The sequence below is a fragment of the Schistocerca americana genome, chromosome 1 (genome assembly GCF_021461395.2).
Source record: "Schistocerca americana isolate TAMUIC-IGC-003095 chromosome 1, iqSchAmer2.1, whole genome shotgun sequence".
NCBI classification, from domain to species: Eukaryota; Metazoa; Arthropoda; class Insecta; order Orthoptera; family Acrididae; genus Schistocerca; species Schistocerca americana.
The window spans coordinates 584,680,138-584,702,158 of record NC_060119.1 but is presented as its reverse complement, the minus strand read 5'-3'; positions in this window follow the sequence as shown (position 1 = coordinate 584,702,158).

Below are 22,021 nucleotides of genomic sequence, written 5' to 3'. Positions count from 1 at the left end.
CTGGTGTCCTAGAAAATTTAGAATGGATGGGTTTGTTGGTCCATATTGTCTCTAAGTCTTTACCTAGCTCAAAATTTCTCTCACGATCTACATCTGACTGAGAATGATCAAACTCGACTGCTCCTGCCGCACAATGAAATACATAACCACGTCATCAGTATTAAATAATACATCATCCTCGGTTTCTGAACAGTTTTCTGCATCGATATTGTCACCATCCTCTGACTCAGCCTCCTGTCGGAGAAACTCATATATCTCCTCAGGTGTTCTAAAGAGTTGATGCGACATTTTAGTAAGATACTAGAAGAGAAAACAATACTTAGATGTAATATAAACATCAATATGGGTTGAATCCTCCCCACAAAAGAAACTAATAAGAGTGAGGTAAACAGCAAGGTGGTGTCGGATCCAACCCGAGCGCGGGTAATGTAGGTTGCAGATAGAGAGGGTAGCTGCAGGTCACTCACCAGACTGACGTGGCCTCCTCGGCGTTCTCGGGACGACTGGCTGGTAGGGTAGCTGGAACCACAGCGCTCTCAGAAAAGGGAGTGGGGAGTTACAAACAAAACAGGCTTGCTGGGGTCGGATCCAACCCCAACCTTACCGTTAGAGGGTTAAATCTTGTCACGGAGTTCTACACTGCGCAAGAGAATTAAAGGGTCACTTTTTCGAAACACCGTAATTCGCACCTACGCGCCTACAACCTTCGTCCGTAATGTTCCAAAAGTCTGGCACCCTGTGACATCATACTCGAGCTAGACGACGCTTCAAGCAGCTAGGTGTCGATACATCAATACATGCGAAGAAAAGGCCACAGCCAGAAGTTCTTGGGACGCGTAAGGTTTGTTAATGACGTCACGTTGGCACCAAATTTCACAGCAATTCTGCCCAATGCCTTCTTGAACGTGTCGCGCAATTGGAAGGTCCTCACACAGCCTCTTACACACATTTCACCACTTCTACTGACGCGTCTGCGATGAAGATTAGTACCACAATGCACAGTATTGAGACCATGCGGTTTTCTTACGGTGGTACGAGGAAAAACATTTGAGACACACCGCCACTCAGAACTGGTGCGAAAAGACCACAGTCGGTGGCATAAATGACGGTGATACCCACACATGTTGCAGTCGAAAAAGATATTTCGCAGTACGACGAACAACAGGACGCACCTTTGAGCCAACTTTCAACTTTAAGCGTCGCAGTGGATCGGAAGCACGGATTTTCAGAAAATTTATGGTTTAATTCTGGTGCGCAGTCTCAACAGGCGTACCATAAACATTGAAGCGCCAAAGAAATTGGTATAGGCATGCGTATTGAAATACATTATAAACAGGGAGAATACGGCGCTGCAGTCAGCAATGCCTACATTAGACAAGTGTCTGGCGCACTTGTTAGGTCGGTTACTGCTGCTACAATGGCAGGTTACCAAGATTTAAGTGAGTTTCAACGTTGTGTTATAGTCGGCGCATAGGCGATGGGAGACAACATCTCCGAGGCAGCAATGAAGTGAGGATTTTCCTGTATCACCATTTCACGAGTGTACCGTGAATATCAGAAATCTCGTAAAACTTCAAATCTCCGACATCGCTGCGAGCGGAAAAGGATCCTGTAAAAACGGAACCAACGACGACTGAAGAATCGTTCAACGCGAGAAGTGCAACCCTTCTGCAAATTGCAACAGATTTAAATGCTTGGCCATCAACAAGTGTCAGAGTGCGAACCGTACAACAAAATATCAGAGCCGAAGGACCATTCGTGTACCCCTGGTAACCGCACGACACAAAGTTAGACCCCTCTCCTGGGCCTGTCGACACCGAAATTGTACTGCCGGTGACTGGAAACATGTTGCCTGGTCGGATGAGTCTCGTTTCAAATTGTATCGAGCGGATGGACGTGTAGGGGACGTGGACTCTGCATGTTAGCAGGATACTGTTGAAGCTGGTTGTAGCTCTCAGTTGGAGTGATATGAGACAACTGATACGTCTAGATACGTATGTAAGCATCCTGTCTGATCACCTGCATCCTATCATGCACATTGTGCATTCGGACGGATCCGGGCAATTACAGCGGGACAATGCGACACCCCACACACCCAGAATTGCTACAGAGTTGTTCCAGGAACACTCTTGTGAGTTTAAAAAAAATATGGTTCAAATGGCTCTGAGCACTATGGGACTTAACATCTCAGGTCATCAGTTTCCTAGAACTTAGAACTACTTAAACCTAACTAACCTAAGGACATCACACACATCCATGCCCGAGGCAGGATTCGAACCTGCGACCGTAGCGGTCGCGCGGTTCCAGAATGAAGCGTCTAGAACCGCTCGGCCACACCTACCGGCTGTGAGTTTAAAAACTGTCGCTGTTCACCAAGCTCCCTAGGCATGAACATCATTGAGCATATCTGGGATGCCTTGCCATGTGCTCTTCAGAAGAGATCTCGCCTCCCTCCTCTCCCACCGGACCGTGCTCTCACGGATTTATGAACTATCCTACAGGATTCATGATGTCATTTCCTTCTAGAACTACTTCAGACATTAGTTGAGTCCAGGCCACGTCGTGTTGCGGCACTTTTGCGTGCTCGCGGGGGCCCTACACGATGTTAGGCAGTGTATCAGGTTCTTTGGCTCTTCGGTGTAGATCAGGCTCTTACAGCTACAAGCCCACCGGTATGCGGGCAACCGAGCACATAGAGCCATAGGTGGACAAACGACTGGCGTGCATGCGGTCTTCCAGCCGGATCGTGGTGAACGTGATCGTCCTTCACAGGTTGACTGCTCGAAGTCAAGTGCCTAAGCAACTTGTATATGCACAGAAAGTGTGCAATTAGGCTTTTTGCCGGGTAGCCTACACTAGTTGTGCCTGCCTGTGAGCCCGATCTGGAGACATTTAGTGAAAACAAAAGCTAGGGGACTTCTTTTGAAAGGACACGGTCGATTTACTTTCCCGTCTCTACAAAGCTTGTGTTTTAATGGCCTCGCCATTATGAGACGCTAAATCTATTCTTCCTTCCATACGTTTCATTGAAACTCCTTGCGAATTTCACATAAAATACGGAGGAGAATATCAAGTGACAGATCCATAACAACCACTGTCAACAATTACATCACAGAGTGGCTTGTGGCAAACACAGTCTTTCCAAGGAAATCTAAAAATCTCGAAGAAACAGAGATCGGCAGAGACCGGCGCCTATTGTGTGTGTATGTTTCCTTCAGCCCTGTTAACTGAACTCAAGAAAGAAAACTGTTGGTATCCATAGGTCATGTACCAAGCACCGACCTCAGGCATAGTTTTCGACTTTGCTTTCTATGTCACTTTTGTGTGTGTGAGTGTGTTGTCCTGTGTGCTCTGCATAGAGTTCTGCAGAGACCTAATTCATGGTCTATAAAAATTTATCCCACAGTCCACGAACCCTGATCCTGGCCGTCGGTGGGATGGCTTGCGTGTCTCAGCGATACAGGCAGCCGTACCGCAGGTGCCACTACAATGGAGGGATATCTGTTGGGAGACCAGACAAACATGTGGTTCCTGAAGAGTATTTCTGTTCAGGTGAATACAATTTTAGAAATACAAAATCAAATAGAGGTAATGCAGCAGTTCGTTTAATAATGTATACAGGGATAGGAATGCGGTCAAGGTTCCATGAACATCATAGTGAACACATGGGTGTAGCTAAGATGGACACAAAGTCAATTCCCACCAAAGAGGTACAAACTCATATAGGAACTAGCTCCTCAAATGATGAAGAGATTGAAGAAAGTATGATGAGACAAAACAAATTATTCAGATAGTTAGTGGGAAAGAAAACGTAATAGTTTGTGGGGGGGGGGGGGGAGGAGAGATTGTAATTCGATAGTAGGAAAAGAAAGAGAAGAAAAAATAGTAGGTGAATATGGGCAGGCGAGAAGGAATGAAAGAGCATAATTTAATCACCGCTAACATTTGCGTAAGAATCATCGTAGGAGGTTGTATATTTGAAGTGACCTAGAGACTCCGCAATGTTTGATATTATGTAATGGTAAGACAGAGATTTGGGAACCACATTTTAACTTGTAAGACATATCCAGGGGCAGATGCGGACTACGACAATTTATTCGTTTCGAACTGTAAATGAAAACTGAAGAAACCAGAGGAAGTTTGGAAATTAAGGAGATGAAACGTCGAAAAGTTGAAAGAACGAGAGGTTATTCAGAGTTTCAGAGGGAGAAATAGACAACAATTCAATAGAATAGGGGAAAGGAATAGAAAAGACGAATGGGTAGGTTTGAGAGATGAACTGTGAAGGCAGCGGAAGATCAAATAGGTAAAACGAAAAGGCCTAGCAGAAATCCTTGGTTAACTTAGGAGATGAATTTAATTGATGAAAGAAGACAATATTAATACGCAGCAAATGAAGCAGGCGAAAAAGGATACAAATGTTTAAAATGAGACTGACAGGAAATGTAAAATGGCTAAGCAGGAATGGCTAAGTGACTAATGTATGGATTTAGAATTCTACATTGCCAGGGGAAAGATAGATACCATGTATGGAAACATTAAAGAGGCCCTTGGAGAAAGGAGATGCAACTATATGAATATTAACAGTTCAGATGGAAAACTAGTCCTAAGCAAAGAAGGTAAAGTTGAATGGTGGAAGTGATACATAAAGGGTGTACAGAAGGGAGCTAACCCTAAAGCAATATTACGGAAATGGAAGATGACGTAGGTGAACAAGAGCAGAGAGATACGATACTGCGAGAAGAATTAGACAGAGCAATGAAAGGCTTAAGGGGAATCAAGACTCCGGGAGTAGATGACATTCCATCAGGACTACTGATAGCCTTGGGAGAACTATCCATGACAAAACTCATCCATCTGGTGAGAAAGATTTATGAGACAGGCAAAATTCCTTCAAACATCAAGGAGAATATGATAATCCCAATTCAAAACAAAGCAGGCGTTGACAGGTGTGAATCGCACCGAACAGTAACTTTGAGAAGTTCTGGTTGCAAATTACTACACGAACTCTTTAAAGACGAATGGAAAACCGGTGATTCTCTCGGAAGATCAGCATGGTTTCCAGAGAAATGTAGAAACGTGAGGCAATAGTGACTTTACAACTTATGTTAGAAGTCAATGTTGACTGGAATATACTCTTCGAAACTATGAAGGTAGCAAGCGTAAAATGTAGGAATCGAATGGCTTTTTGTGTAGATACGAGCCGGCGTTTGTAACAGTTGAGGAGCATAAAAAATAAGCAGTGGTTGAGAAGGGTTGTTTCCCATCCCGTTGTTACTCACTCTGTACACTGAGCAAGCAGTAAAGGAAACCAAAGAAAACTTAGGAGTACGATTAAATTTCAAGGGGAAGGCATAAAAACATTGAGGTTCACCGATGACATGTAATTCCGTCAGAGACAGCAAAGGAGCTGGAAGAGCAGTTGAACGAAATGGACAGTGTCGTCAATGGGGGCTATAAGATGCACGTCAACAAAAGCAAATCCAAGATAATGGAATATAGTCGAATTAAATCAGGCGATGCTGAAGGAATTAGATTAGGAAACGAAAAACTTAAAGTAGTAGATGAGTTTTGTTATTTGAGCAGCAGAAAACTGATAGTGACTGAAATAGAGATGAAATAAAATGCGGACTAGCAATAGCAAGAAAATTGTTTCTGACAAGAGAAATTTATCAACGTGGAATATAGATTTAAGTGTCACAAAGTCATTTCCGAAAGTATTTACTTGGTGTGTAACTATATATGGAAGTGAAACATAGACGATTAACAGTTTAGAGAGGAAGAGAATAGAAGCTTTAGAAATGAAGAATGCTGAAGATTAGATTGGTAGATCACGCAACAAATGAGCAGTTACTGAATAGAACTGGGGAGAAAAGAAGTCTATGGCACAACCTGACTAGAAGAAGCGATCGATAGACAGGTCACATTCTTAGACATCAAGATATCACCAGTTTAATATAAGAGGGAAGTGTGGATGGTAAAAATCGTAAAGGAAGACCAAGAAATGAATACAGTGAGCGTATTCACAAGGACGTTGGTTACAGAATAACACGGAGACCTACATCCAACCACCATCGGACTGAAGACCAGAAGAACAACAACAACGACAACAACAACAAAAATATACGTTTGTATCTGTGCACATTATTCTCTGTTGTATCAGCAAACACGGTGACAATAAATACAGTCATACATCAACAAAAAGGGAACACATTAATAGGTTTATTTACAGTATGTACACTCAATATTTGAGTTATAAATAACTTTTAATGCTGTAGGTTCTTCTGTGGTGCTGAGTTATACACAAATGACACTCATATTTATGATCGTACGAAACAGTCTTGAATACTGGTAATACTTAGCAGCGTCGTGCTACGTTTGTGTATATTTCCTCACTGCAGCCTTCCACACAAATATTCCTAAGTTTATAGAGACACCTGATCTGCTGGGGTTGAGCACCGAGCTTCGGCTGCTTAAACGGTTGCATCAGAGCTGCTTGCAATAAGGTTCCATCACTTCTGCGTCCTCTGGTAGCGTTTATACATGGCATCACCCGACCGAGAACAGGCAGATGTGTAAAGCGAGCTCGCTGCGGCTGCGCGCTGACGGAATGTTCAAAAGTGCCGTCTCTCTCTCTCTCTCTCTCTCTCTCTCTCTCTCTCTCTGTCTGTCTCTCTCTCGTTGCCGTGAGCGGCGGTCGGCACACTGGGTGAGGTCGACGTAGATGCCGTCAACACCGCATTCTTTACTCGTACGTCGCAAAAATCGGTAATTTAGTTTCTAACTGAAATTAGTATGATACCCTTTCCAGGTCAGCCGTAGCATCGCCTCAGGGTCGTTTGCTCGTGTTGAAGCCTCCCACACTGAGAGATACACATCCTTGCAGCATAACATCATGTTATTCCCATTATTCATAATGCTGTTCATGTCTGTTTGTATAATTTTCATGTCATCCTTCGTATGAAATTACACTGTAAACAGAAAGATCTTCCGTTTCACTTAAACACCTCTCAATTCCTTGGCACATACTGACAGTGGCTATTGTCAAACATAATGTCATTATGGCAAATCACTAAGCAACGAAAGTCAGACTTATGATGCTCTACGACCACGGATCATCTTATACAGATGAGGCAAGTAGCTAGTGTCACCTTTATTTCAGGACTGCAGCAAGTATGCAGGCACCGGCGTGGCAATTTCGCTGGTTCAACACTTGCTTACATTACTTGTGTGGCACTTTTTTGGCTACCAGTCTCCTTGTAGATAAATAGTTTTGATAATGTTTACCATGTGGGGTGACGGTAGAGCTGTTTAACATACCCTAAGTTACTATAGCCCACCCGAGAAGGGAAGCTCCCCATAATGTCATGAAAATTTAAAGCAAATCGCAATGTTGTGCAAATGTAAACTCTTACTGAAAGATAATTAGTATGGGTAGCCCATCAAGCATGCGAGGGGTAGTACCACACCAGACATGGCTATCTTAAGGAGGGAAGGGATCATCTAGCTCTGACAGGAACAAGTGGCCACTGTAACACTCAGGTTTATTACCGTAAGTTGTCAACCCCTGTATTACTCACTGACAAAAACGTATGAACATTAATAAATGGCCAAGAAATTATAATGATGAAATCTAACCTTGGCATAAGTGGCGGAGCACGATAAAATCACAATTATTTGAATAATTCATGGATACAGACAGTGACTCCAAGAGTGGTTAGTGAATTAAAGAAGGAAGGCGGAAAAATAAGTATGAACACCAGTAAGATCGCCAAAGTCCATGATGGAAACAACTAGCTGGTTGCGAAAAGTTGAGACTTTATAACTAGCTCGTGGTGCGAGTTAACTAACATCGCGTCCTTATCGAATTAGTGGTTGCAATGGCGGCCCATTAGCACTACACACAGCGGGCATGTGGAGCCGGGCAGCTGTAATGGCTGTACTGTAGTTTCTGAATCCTGCTCGGCCTCTGAACTCGGTACTCAACTGGAGACAACCTTCTATATAGCCGCAAGACTTATCTCACTGGTCTCACAGCAACAAGTATTTACTCTTCGACCAGCAGCAAATTTTATTTGTGTTTTGTTTACATTTCTAGTTCCGTAGGACCAAGTTGAGGAGAAAATCTCCAAGGTCATGGAATGTGTCAAATATGATATTACAACATAAAAGTAATAACCGATAAAATAAAATGTTCATGAACCCAAATAAATCAATCCATAAGTTTAAGTAAACGCAATCAACAATACAACAAGAATCAGCTAAATTTTTCAAGGAACTTCTCGACAGAATACAAGGAGCGACCCATGAGGAAACTCTTCAACATTTGAAAGCGCATCACTCGCATACAGACAGAACCCAATCTCGTCACTGAAGGCATTACACTCTCTACTCCAGTCTGTCATGACAGCAGAGTAACCCTTCTTGGCTGTGGCAAGGTGTCAGTGGTATCCTGTTCAGAGGCACCTGTGTTCTTAGTCTTGCAGCAAGCAGATGGTTCCCAGTGGACCTTGGTGACATATCAGGTACAAAATGCCTCCATATTTCTTCCCTGGATGAAATTCGGCCAGACCCGGCTTGTCTCACGATGCCGGCCGTGGTGGCCGAGAGGTTCTATGCGCTTCAGTCTAGAACCGCGCGATCGCTACAGTTGCAGGCTCTAATCCTGCCTCGGGCATGGATGTGTGTGATGTTCTTATGTTAGTTAGGTTTAAGTAATTCTAAGTTCTAGGGGACTGATGACCTCAGATGTTAAGTCTCATAGTCCTCGGAGCCATTTGATTTTGGTCTCACGATGCACCAATCTTGATGTTCGTCTGTACTACGTGGACATCCAGAACGTGGTCTGTGGGTGTGGGAATGTTCCACAGACCACTGCTGAAAGCAGCGACACATCACCGATACGTTGTGTCCAACATGTACAGCAACCCGTCGATATGTCCATGTAGTTCCCCAAAGGGCCATAGTTCGTCTCTATTTAAATTGCTGAAGCGGTTTAGCAGGTGTATATACTCGTCGTCTGGGCATGGCTGTACCCTAAAATCGATGTTGCACATTCCACAGTTACTGCCTGCAGAGTCAAAACAGAGGCCGCATAGGCAATGACAAACGATTTTCTAACAGAACAACTCTTCTGTCTGCATCTACACTCCTGGAAATGGAAAAAAGAACACATTGACACCGGTGTGTCAGACCCACCATACTTGCTCCGGAAACTGAGAGTGGGCTGTACAAGCAATGATCACATGCACGGCACAGCGGACACACCAGGAACCGCGGTGTTGGCCGTCGAATGGCGCTAGCTGCGCAGCATTTGTGCACCGCCGCCATCAGTGTCAGCCAGTTTGCCGTGGCATACGGAGCTCCATCGCAGTCTTTAACACTGGTAGCATGCCGCGACAGCGTGGACGTGAACCGTATGTGCAGTTGACGGACTTTGAGCGAGGGCGTATAGTGGGCATGCGGGAGGCCGGGTGGACGCACCGCCGAATTGCTCAACACGTGGGGCGTGAGGTCTCCACAGTACATCGATGTTGTCGCCAGTGGTCGGCGGAAGGTGCACGTGCCCGTCGACCTGGGACCGGACCGCAGCGACGCGCGGGTGCACGCCAAGACCGTAGGATCCTACGCAGTGCCGTAGGGGACCGCACCGCCACTTCCCAGCAAATTAGGGACACTGTTGCTCCTGGGGTATCGGCGAGGACCATTCGCAACCATCTCCATGAAGCTGGGCTACGGTCCCGCACACCGTTAGGCCGTCTTCCCCTCACGCCCCAACATCGTGCAGCCCGCCTCCAGTGGTGTCTCGACAGGCGTGAATGGAGGGACGAATGGAGACGTGTCGTCTTCAGCGATGAGAGTCGCTTCTGCCTTGGTGCCAATGATGGTCGTATGCGTGTTTGGCGCCGTGCAGGTGAGCGCCACAATCAGGACTGCATACGACCGAGGCACACAGGGCCAACACCCGGCATCATGGTGTGGGGAGCGATCTCCTACACTGGCCGTACACCACTGGTGATCGTCGAGGGGACACTGAATAGTGCACGGTACATCCAAACCGTCATCGAACCCATCGTTCTACCATTCCTAGACCGGCATGGGAACTTGCTGTTCCAACAGGACAATGCACGTCCGCATGTATCCCGTGCCACCCAACGTGCTCTAGAAGGTGTAAGTCAACTACCCTGGCCAGCAAGATCTGCGGATCTGTCCCCCATTGAGCATGTTTGGGACTGGATGAAGCGTCGTCTCACGCGGTCTGCAAGTCCAGCACGAACGCTGGTCCAACTGAGGCGCCAGGTGGAAATGGCATGGCAAGCCGCTCCACAGGACTACATCCAGCATCTCTACGATCGTCTCCATGGGAGAATAGCAGCCTGCATTGCTGCGAAAGGTGGATACACACTGTACTAGTGCCGACATTGTGCATGCTCTGTTGCCTGTGTCTATGTGCCTGTGGTTCTGTCAGTGTGATCATGTGATGTATCTGACCCCAGGGATGTGTCAATAAAGTTTCCCCTTCCTGGGACAATGAATTCACGGTGTTCTTATTTCAATTTCCAGGAGTGTATTAATCCCTGGTGCCACTGAACACAATAGTGTTTTGAATTTTTTTCTCTGGGGTTGTAGACGTATCTAGCGAAGACAAAGGAGTGTCTTTCCTCGTACATTTGTGTATGTATGCGTTAGACTGGTGAGGCCTGATTATTGAAGCGCACTGTTAAAATAATGGTGCACTCACTTAATTAAACTGTATTTGTAACCTTTCCGAAAATAGTTACGCTTTTTTATTTGGAATTACCATGTGATCATTAATGAATACTCCGATGAATTACAACAGTGCCTCGAAGATTATGGTGATGGGGCTACTTTAATCTTCTCCACATCTGTTTCTCCTACTGGATAGTCACACGTGTTCCATCAGTATGCATATTACGATAAGCATATTTATATTGTTTTATTTATTTGTTTTCTTTTCGTATGTTATATACATAAAAGAACGTACCATATGTTTCAGATAAATTGGTATGAATAAAACACATAACTCGTATGGTTATCTTCTGTCTTCGCAACTAAATGAAAGGCAATTTATCATTTGACATATGCGTTTCGTATCTTTTATTTGTGAAAAATCTTCAGTGGCGTGTAATTTATCTTTGTTTTATATATACGATAATGCTTATGCACTAGTCACAAATATCTTACGATGTTACGTTTTCTCATCTTATTGTTTGTGTTCCAGCAAAATTTTCCTAAGGTTAAATTATAATTCGTTGTTACTTAGGATTTTCAATGTTGTTAGTCCACGTGTGTCATCCAGGGGATGTGAATACTCCGTTTCCATAGTCCAGACGACCGATTTTTGGTGTTTTTCTCTCTATATTGATTACTACGCTTCATTTACACTTTTTCTGCTTGTTGAACGTGTGCATGTTTACTGTGCGTAATGTTGTGAACTGTCGTTGCGTGTTCATATTTGCTCTTTCGTTTCTGATAGTTATTTTTTTATTGCCCAATTATGATCAGTCAGTTGTCATTTATATTAATTTGGTAATTAATTACTTTCGTTTTCATTGCAAGAGCTCTTAGTGTGTGTAAGTTTTCCTGTAATATCACCAGTTTTTGTTGTGGTTCTTCACTTTAATAGTTTTCGTGTCCTATTGCATGTTGAATGCTTCATTTCCATGTTCTATCAGGTGTTCGGTGTTTGCCCCGATAGCTGAATGGTCACCGCGACGGAATGCCGTGTAAAGGGGCCCGTACTCAATTCCCTACTGGGTCGGTGATTTTCTCCGCTCAGGGACTGGGTGTTGTGCTGTCCTCATCTTCTTCATCTTATCCCCATCGACGAGCAAGTCGCCGAAGTGGCGTCAGATCAAAAGACTATCAAATGGTTCAAATGGCTCTGAGCACTATGGGACTTAACATCTATGGTCATCAGTCCCCTAGAACTTAGAACTACTCAAACCTAACTAACCTAAGGACAGCACACAACACCCAGCCATCACGAGGCAGAGAAAATCCCTGACCCCGCCGGGAATCGAACCCGGGAACCAAAAGACTATCACCAGATATTCAGTCTACCCGACGGGAGGCCCTAGCCACACGGAATTTCATTTCATCAGGTGTTGGGTGAAGGCAGAAATGGCTATTTTCATACTTCCTGGGTGGTACATTTTCTTTATGTCTAGTTTAGAAATTTCTGCTAGTCATTCGCAGATACGCTGAATCAGTTCTTCACATTCTAACCATTAAAAATCTGCTCTCTGATATTTATCTGGTTGGTCTTTTGTTGTTTGTTTTTGCTATTTGGTTGAAACAGCATTCCCAGGGGATCCTAAGGACTCACATCCTTCATAGAGTAAAGATATCAAATTAAACAGAAAACATTTGTGGCGTTTGTTGATCTAACTGCCGCCTTTGACACTATGAGGAGGAAAGGCCTTATCTACAAATGGTTCGACTGGTTAACAGCATGCTAAGCGACCGGAAGCAACATAAGTAAGGAGAGGAAGCTAAACAACGGATTTCCCCAAAGATCAGTTCTCTCACCATTACTGATCAACCCATATCTATCTGATCTACCTGACACTTCTGCAGTGCCGATGTACAACACCAGGAAATGAAGACAACAGAAGAGATTCTAGCCAACAACCTGTCTGTATTAGACAATTACTTCAAAACCTGGGGACTCCAGCCCAGTGTGAGTGAAACAGAAGTGTGTTGCTTCCGTTTAAAGAATCGGTTGGCGAACATAAAACTGGAAGTAAGTTTAAGAGGCAAAATTCTTCGTCATAGTTGGAACGCAAAATATCTTGGTATCATCCTGGACGGCACACTATGCTTCAAACAACACCTTGTTAAGTTGGATCAAAAGTTGAAGACTCGGAACAACATCATCCATAAGCTATACGGAACTACCTGGGGATCTTCAGCAACCACCCTGCCATCTTCAGCTCTGGGTTTGGTGTCCTCAAGTGCTGAGTATTGTGCACTTGTTTGGATGAATAGTCCTCAAACAAACCTTGTTGACTCCCAGCTGAATATGACAATGCGCTTAGTATCTGGCGCAATCAGATCTACTCCAGTTTATTTGCTTCCGTTGTTAACCGGTGTAATGCCTCCTGATCCATGCAGATGTACTGACCTTATGACGGAATTTCGCAAGATCTCCAGAAATTCTAACCTACCCATGCATAGCGACCTGCCACTTTTAAATCGTAAGAGACCGAAATCACGCCACCCAACTTTGTGCAATGCTGCTGGCATGGTTTGCTAAGGATTTCAAACCCCTTGGAGAATGGAAAGGTCGGTGGGAGGCAGCGACAGACGTGCGCCTGCATAACATCTTCTCAGGTGCTAAACTTCCAGGTGGATTCGACCTACCACGCAAGATCTGGACTATCCTCAGCAGAATCCGTACCGTCCATGGCCGATGCAGGGATGGTCTCCTTAAGCGGAAGAAGCTGCCTAATCCAGTCTGTGACTGCGGGACTCCATACCAAACTGTTCACCACATTGTCAGTGAATGCAGGATTCGAGCCTGTCTCGGTGCCGAAGAGGACTTCCTTCTAACAACTCTAGATGCAGTGCGCTGGATTGGAGGACTGGATATTCAGTGGTATAGCCAAAATTATTTTCTTGTGGGTGAATATGTACGTATGTATATGTAATTTAGTTTTATAACATGTCTGTATTAGCAATACACTAAATAAATAAAATAATTGTTGTTTGCAAATGTTACAGGAGTACAATACTTGTTATGTAAGCACTACATAATCCCGGTTTGTTTCGTACATTTGCTATTCTGTGCGTTTATTTGTTTTTGTATGTTGAACTGTATCATTTCTTTCTGTTAGTCATGACATAAATGTTACTGTTTTGTGTTCCTGTGTGTGGTGAGGTGTTTGTTTTGTTTGTGGTGTTCTGCTGAATTTGTGTTCTCTGCTTGTTTTCATTTTTCAGTAATTGTGATCTGATTTTGCGCTGTAACGGCGTTGTAGTCATTGTCTGCGGCTATGGCTTGGATTGCCTGTAATTATTTTTCATACTTTTATTTGTTGAATGGAATAGTATTTAATATAAGTAAAACGTGTTACAGGGTGGCTAATTTTTTATTTTGTGTGTGGCTGAACGTGCCATTTATAGTACCGTCAATCGCTGTCGGCTTTCTGAAGAAGTCAAATGCGTGCTGATTACTGTCTCTCTTTTTTGTTATGTTCAAAAAATACATTTGCTTTTATCCTTCTTTTTCCAGGAAGAACTGAATGCTTCCAAGAGAGTAAACAGATAAACTTCGTACAGAAGTAAACAATATACATAAAAATATTCAATTCAACACGGAAAAAGATACACAAAAGTAAATAAATTTCTTGGATATAACAACCCGATCCCCCAATTTATTATCCAACAATTACTGCAAAGCATGATGGGAACGTCGTCAAAGATAGACACTACTCCAAGAGGTAGACCGAATGGCAAATCCTCCGTTGTACGTAGAAACAATGCAAAGGGGTCAAAGGATTTTGGAGGACCCCAACCAACATGTATGCAGCCCTCAACACTGAAATTTAAGAAAGCAACTATGTTTGCAACCCTAAATGTAAACTCTCTAATTAAAGTAGGAAAATTGAAATTATTGATTGAAAAGCTGAACCAGAAAGAAATTTTAATATGTGCATTACAAGAAACAAGGTTTTTAGATGAAACTGCTTTAGATTTTGAAAACTATCGTTTATTTAAAGGAAAACCAGGTAAAATCTTAATGAAACAAATGCCATACCTGGGAACAGCATTTCTGGTACATCACTCAATTGTAGATTCAGTTACTAACTTCTACTCGAGTTCTGAGAGACTATCCATTCTTGAGATTAAATGTAAAAACAAAGGATACTCTATAATCAACTGTCATGCACCCATAAACCAGGACAACAAAAATAACCCGGAGAAAGTTGAAGAATTTTGGGAGATACTTGAAATGGAACTGGATAGATGCTCAAAGAAGAACATAAAAATGTTAGTAGGCGATTTTAACGCACAAATAGGAAGGGAGAAAAAATACCATGGAACAGTAGGCCTCTTCCCAGGTCACAAAAGAACTTCAAAAAATGGAGAAAGGTTTATAGAGGTATGTAGGCATTTCAACTTGAAAATAATGACAACACATTTCAAAAAGCAGAGCCGAAAAACTAAAACATGGAGATCACCAAATCCACTTCTCGGAGAATTCCAAATTGACCATGTGGCTATCTCACTTCATTGTCAAGAAGAAATTCAAAACACTAAAGTGCTGAAAAGCCTTGATGTTGATTCAGACCACTATTTGACTACGATTAAATTCAGACCACTCCCATTTCGAAAAGAGAAGAAAACCTTTTACAAAATTCCAAAATATAGAACAGAAACTTTAAAAAATGAAGAAATTGAACAACGGTTTCAAAGAGCATTGCACAAAGATAGCGATGGCATATCCACAATAAATAAGGAAGCGGGATGGGAGGAGATAAAAAACGAAATAGTTGAAATAGCAAAAGAAAATTGTCTCGTGAAAAGAATAAGAAGACATCCATGGTGGGACAATGAATGTGATGAGAACCTGGACAAGAGACAGAAATTATGGCAGAAATGGAACTCCACAAAAGATCCTCAAGATCTTGACAATTTTAAAATCCAGAGAAGAGAAACAGCCAAGCTTTTCCGTAATAAAAAAAGAAGACAATTTCAGGATAACCTAGAACAGATTGAGGAAGACTTTAAAAGAAATAATTCTAGAGATTTCTACAAAACTTTTAGAAAACAGCTAACCAAATACCAATCCCCAAATTTATGTTTTAAAAATGAAGAGAACAAGCTAGGTTTGACAAACAAGACTAATTGTGAAATATTAGCAAAATATTTCGAGAATCTACTAAATTGTGAACCACCCAAAGATAAAATGAGTTTTGAAAACCACCGAAATACTAATACCGAGTCAAAACCTCCAGACGCTGAAGAAATAAAACACATAATACACAGTCTAAAAAACAATAAAGCCCCAGGTGAAGACTCCATAGTACCAGAAATCCTAAAAATAATGGATACCAACCTCCCACAAGTTTTGGAACATATGTTTAAGAAGATCTGGGACGAAGAAAGAATTCCTGAAGACTGGCAGTGTGCCCTGATACACCCACTACACAAAAAGGGGGATAAGATGAATGTTAATAATTATAGAGGTATCTCGCTACTACCAGTAGGATACAAAATTTTGTCAAACAAATTAATTCAAATCGTGGAGCCAGTTCTGGATAAAAAAATAGGTGAATATCAAGCAGGTTTTAGACAAGGTAGACCCTGTGTTGAACAAATATTTAACCTGAAAACACTAATTCGTTACAGAATCTCAAGAGGCCAGAGATTTGCAATAGTATTTGTAGATTTCAAAAAAGCATACGACTAGGTAGATAGAGAAACATTACTGAAAGTATTGGAAGAATTTGGGGTCGATAAGAAAACAATTCAAATTATCAAACAGACGCTAACAAACAGTAAGGCCAAAGCTAAATTTATGGGTGAAATTTCAAGGAAGTTCGAAATTAAAACAGGTGTTAGACAAGGTGATGGTTTATCCCCAATCCTCTTCAACTGCGTACTGGAAAAGATATTGAGAATATGGAAAGAAGAACTCAAAGGCACCAAGAGTGACATCAGAATTGGAACAAAAAAAGAAAAAATAGAAGTGGACTGTTTAGCTTTTGCAGACGATCTGGCAATAGTTACAGAAAACGAAGAAATAGCTCAGAACTACCTGGAGAAACTACAAGAAGTTTCGGCCAGAGCTGGACTGCAGATTTCATTTGAAAAAACCGTGTATATGTCTAATCATAGAAATAACAAGAAAAATCTTATTACTAAATACGGCAATATTAAGAGAGTAGAAAAATTTAAGTATTTAGGTGAAATAATTCAAGTGAATGGTTTAGACAAGAGTGCAAACCAGGCGAGAGCAAGGAAAATGGAATTTGCTTTTCAAAAAACCAAAGACATATATAACAAAAAAAACATTTCGATTCAAGCTAAATTAAGACATTATAAAACTGTCATTAGACCAGAATGCCTGTATGCATCGGAGTGCCTAACTCTTAACAAAAAGGGGGAAATAGAAAACATGGAAAAGAAAGAAAGGAAAATTTTGAGAAAAATATTAGGACCGAGAAAGATTGGAGAAGAGTACAAGCTAAAGAGTAATAAGGAAATATACAAAACTATTGAGAAAGTGAGTGAGGCAATGCGTAAACGCAGACTAACGTTTTATGGTCACCTGTCGAGGATGGATGGAAACAGACTAACAAGAAAAGTGTTTGAACATAGTAACAGGAACGAAAAAACCAACAATAAATGGATACAGATGGCGAAAAAGGATTTGGCCTATTTTAATGTCACCCGTGAGTCAATCAGGGACAGGGAAAAGTTTAGACAAATAGTGAACGAAATTAAGTGTTTTCCAGAAGAAACGAAACTAAAGAATAATAACAGGAAATGGTCGGAAGAGCGGAGGAGGAACCACTCGAAAATGATGAGGAATTATTGGGAAGAGAGAAAAAAAGATCAAAAAGCCGGGCAAGTGAATTGTTGAACGTGGTCCAAAGATGGCCGAAATCGAAAGAAGAAGAAGAAGAAAGAGAGATAGCAATATGCACACATTTGACATCTCCAGAAAGCCGAGTCCAACCACACACAAAATCAAAAATTAATTGGGAAAAGTATGAAAAAGAATTACAAACAATACAGTTCATAGCCGCAAACAATGGCTATAACGCCTACATGCACTGAGAAGCCAAAATTAGTATAGGCATGCGTATTCAAATACAGAGATTGTAAGCGGCAGAGTACGGCGCTCCGGTCGGCAACGCCTATACAAGACGACAAGTGTCTGGTGCAGTTGTTGGATCGGTTACTGCTGCTATATTGGCAAGTTATCAGAACTCAAGTGAGTTTGAACGAGGTGTATAGTCGGCGCATGAGCGATGGGGCACAGCATCTCCGAGGTAGCTATGAAGTGGAGGTTTTCCTACACGACTATTCCACGAATGTACAGAGAATATCAGGAATCCGGTGAAACATCAAATCTCCGACATAGCCGCGGTCGGAAAAAGATCCGACAAGAACGGGACCAAGAAGACTGAAGAGGATCGTTCAACGTGACAATAGTGCAACCCTACTGTAAATTCCTGCAGATTTCAATGCTGGGCCATCAACAAGTCTCAACGTGCGAACCATTCAACGAAACATCATCTATAAGGGCTTTCGTAACCGGAGATCCACGCGTGTACCTTTGATGACTGAACGACACAATGCTTTGGGCCTCGCCTGGGCCCGTCAGCACCGACATTAGACTCTTGATGAACGGAAACATGTTTCCTAGTCGGGCGAGTCTCGTTTCAAATTGAATCGAGCGGATGGACGTGTACGGGTACGGAGACAACCTCATGAATCCATGGACCCTAAATGTCAGCAGCGGACTGTTGAAGCTGGTAGAGGCCCTGTCACGGTTTGGGGTGTGTGCAGTTGGAATGATGTGGGACCCCTGATATGTCTAGATACGACTCTGACTCGTGACACGTACGTAAGCATCATGTCTGATCTCTTAGATCTATTCATGCCCATTGTGCATTACGACGGACCTCAGTAATTACAGCAGGACAATGCGACACACCAGACATCCAGAATCGCTACAAAGTGGGTCCAGGAACACTCTTCTAAGTTTAATCACTTCCGCTCGCCACCAAACTCCCCAGACATGAATATTATTGAACATATCTGGGATGCCTTGCAGCGTGCTGTTTAGATGAGATCTCCACCCTCTCGTACTCTTTCAGATTTATAGACAGCCCTGCAGGTTTCATGGTGTCAATTCCCTCCAGCACTACTTCAGACATTAGTCGAGTGCATGCCACATCGTGTTGCCTCAATTCTCCATGCTAACGGGAGCCCTACACGATATTAGGCAGGTGTACCAGATTCTTTCGCTCTTCAGTGTAGTACAATTACTCAACCACAAAAGAGTAACACTCATGACGTGACTAACAAAATGAAATCATACACTTTAACCTATAAACACAAATCAACTTATAGGATAGCAAATATACTAAACAAACAAGGGTTACGAACAGACAAATACAAGGAGGAGGTATGTACCAGTTAGAACGTCAAGAACTTGAACCAGTATACCTGAGACTGACAAGCAGGAATTTCATAACTAGAAATAAGGAACATGTAAGAAGCAGGAAGTACGAAAACAGTCATTCTACCTTTGCCGAACACCTGATAAACCATGGACACGTAACATCCAATATAGAACAGGACATGAAAATTCTTAAGAGTGAATAATCACAACAAAAGCTCTTTCCCTTACAGGAAAACATTCATATACAAAGAGCCCTTGCAATGCGAAAAAAAGTAATCATTATTAACGATACTGACTGTTCATAGCACCCACTAAAATAATAACTAACAGAAATGTAAAATATATTCAGACTAAGTAATTAATCAATCGCCCCCTCTCGTTCTCTCTCTCCCTCTCTCCGTACCACCCCTCCTTCCCTCCCTCCCCCCCCCTCTCTCTCTCTCTCTCTCTCTCTCTCACACACACACACACACACACACACACACACACACACACACACACGCCGGCCGGGGTGGCCGTGCGGTTCTAGACGCTGCAGTCTGGAGCCGAGCGACCGCTACGGTTGCGGGTTCGAATCCTGCCTCGGGCATGGATGTGTGTGATGTCCTTAGGTTAGTTAGGTTTAATTAGCTCTAAGTTCTAGGCGACTGATGACCTCAGAAGTTAAGTCGCATAGTGCTCCGAGCCATTTGAACCACACACACACACACACACACACACATACACACACACACACACGACACACACACAAATGCAACAAATATAAAAGCACACTTACACAACACAAAGAAAAGACCGGAGATAAACACATAGCGACGCACTATGAACACACACACGAGCAAACACGTGCTACACACAGGAAGATGTGCATGTGCAGTGTTGTAATTAGTGTAGATGAAAAAACTCTGAAAATCAACCATTTCGACTACGAAGACCGAGAAAACACACCCGCAGGATGACACATACGGACTAGCAACATTGGAAATAGTAACTACAAACGATAATTTAACCTCATGAAAATTGTGCTGCAAAAGTTATTTCAAACCTGGAAAACAAAGAATAACGTGAGAAAACGTAACGTGGTAACATATTTGCAATTATAACATAACCCATTGTCATATATGTATAAATAAACTGCTTCTTACTTCGTTCCAACGACAAAACATACGTTAATGAATTTGGAAGGAGTTAAGAAACGATGGGAAACGGAAAAGATGTCTATAGCACATAATACGTCAATTTAATTTCAAAAGTGTCACTGTAACTAAGCATTAAGGACAATCAAGGATTTAACTCACAGCAATTATTGACAGATCGCAATAAGATGGGTGCAGTTTCATCCCGGTAATAAAGAAACACACGCACTTTCTCTCTGTATCTCTCTCTCTCTCTCTCTCTCTCTCTCTCTCTCTCTCTCAAATGCTCGTGCAACTCAAGAACGCTGACGACCTACTGGCAGCGATTCAAACACTACGCCATGCGAGAGTGCTAAACAAGAGCTACAACATGTGAAACATTGGCGACGGACGAACATTATTTTTACTGCTGGATACTGCTTAAGCAGTTGCTGCTGCACGACTACAGATACTCATACTGTCTCAAAACCAAAGAATAAGCTTAAAAATGCGAAAGAAGTTTTAAGTAATAAGACGTGTGATGATAAAGGATTCAGACTGAGTCCGTCGTCTCATCTTGTGCGTAACGATGCCTGATGAGGTGTAATTGCGACAGAAATAGGATTCACTTTCAGAGAACACACGAATTTTAAGTCAGTCCCTGACCAATTTTATTGGATAATCATGGGAAAAACGGGGTTTGTGGATGACCCACATGCAGAGGGAACACCAGAACTTTTAGGATGATTTTTTAAATCTACATTGCTTGTATTCGGGAAATATTTCTGCGGCTATTATGAAGTGTAGTGGAAACACACAGTGACTGTCTGATTCTAAGGAACAGAAGATTTGGAGACTTGTGTTTCAGTATTACCTATGGTTTGATGAGATTTTAGGTTAATTAGCTCTCGTCATGGTCTTCCGGAATACAGATTCAGTGTAAAAAAGTACTTTCACGAACTTTATTTAAGTATGAGAATTCATGAATGCGTTTATACTGCCAGGTGTCACATGTGGTAAGAATTGAACTGGTCCGTAGTGAGACGACTTTCGGAAACTGCAGAAACAGAAGTACTGCTTCGTAGTGCTGAGATCGCTATTGTGCAGCGTTTGTTGTTGTGATCGGTTTCAGCAAACTACGTTGCCATCATCAGGCTTAGGCTTTTTACACCGAATATACAGATAAAATACCTTCTGCATCATCCAAAGTTTTGGTCTTTCAATACCCGTTGTTTACTTGTACAGTATTGCTAATGTTCAATCTGAAAGTTTTATTACAGAAACTGTATTTAATATGTATTGGATGTAATTATTTGTGAACGTAATTAATTGTTATTATAATGTAAATATTGTAAATTGCTGGGAAGTAGCCAAGGGAAATTTATTTCTACATCTACATCTACATCCATACTCCGCAAGCCACCTGACGGTGCGTGGCGGAGGTAACCTTGAGTACCTCTATCGGTTCTCCCTTCTATTCCAGTCTCGTATTGTTCGTGGAAAGAAGGATTGTCGGTATGCTTCTGTGTGGGCTCTAATCTCTCTGATTTGATCCTCATGGTCTCTTCGCGAGATATACGTAGGAGCTAGCAATATACCGCTTGACTCTTCGGTGAAGGTATGTTCTCGAAACTTCAACAAAAGCCTGTACCGAGCTACTGAGCGTCTCTCCTGCAGAGTCTTCTACTGGAGTTTATCTATCATTGCCGTAACGCTTTCGCGATTAATAAATCATCCTGTA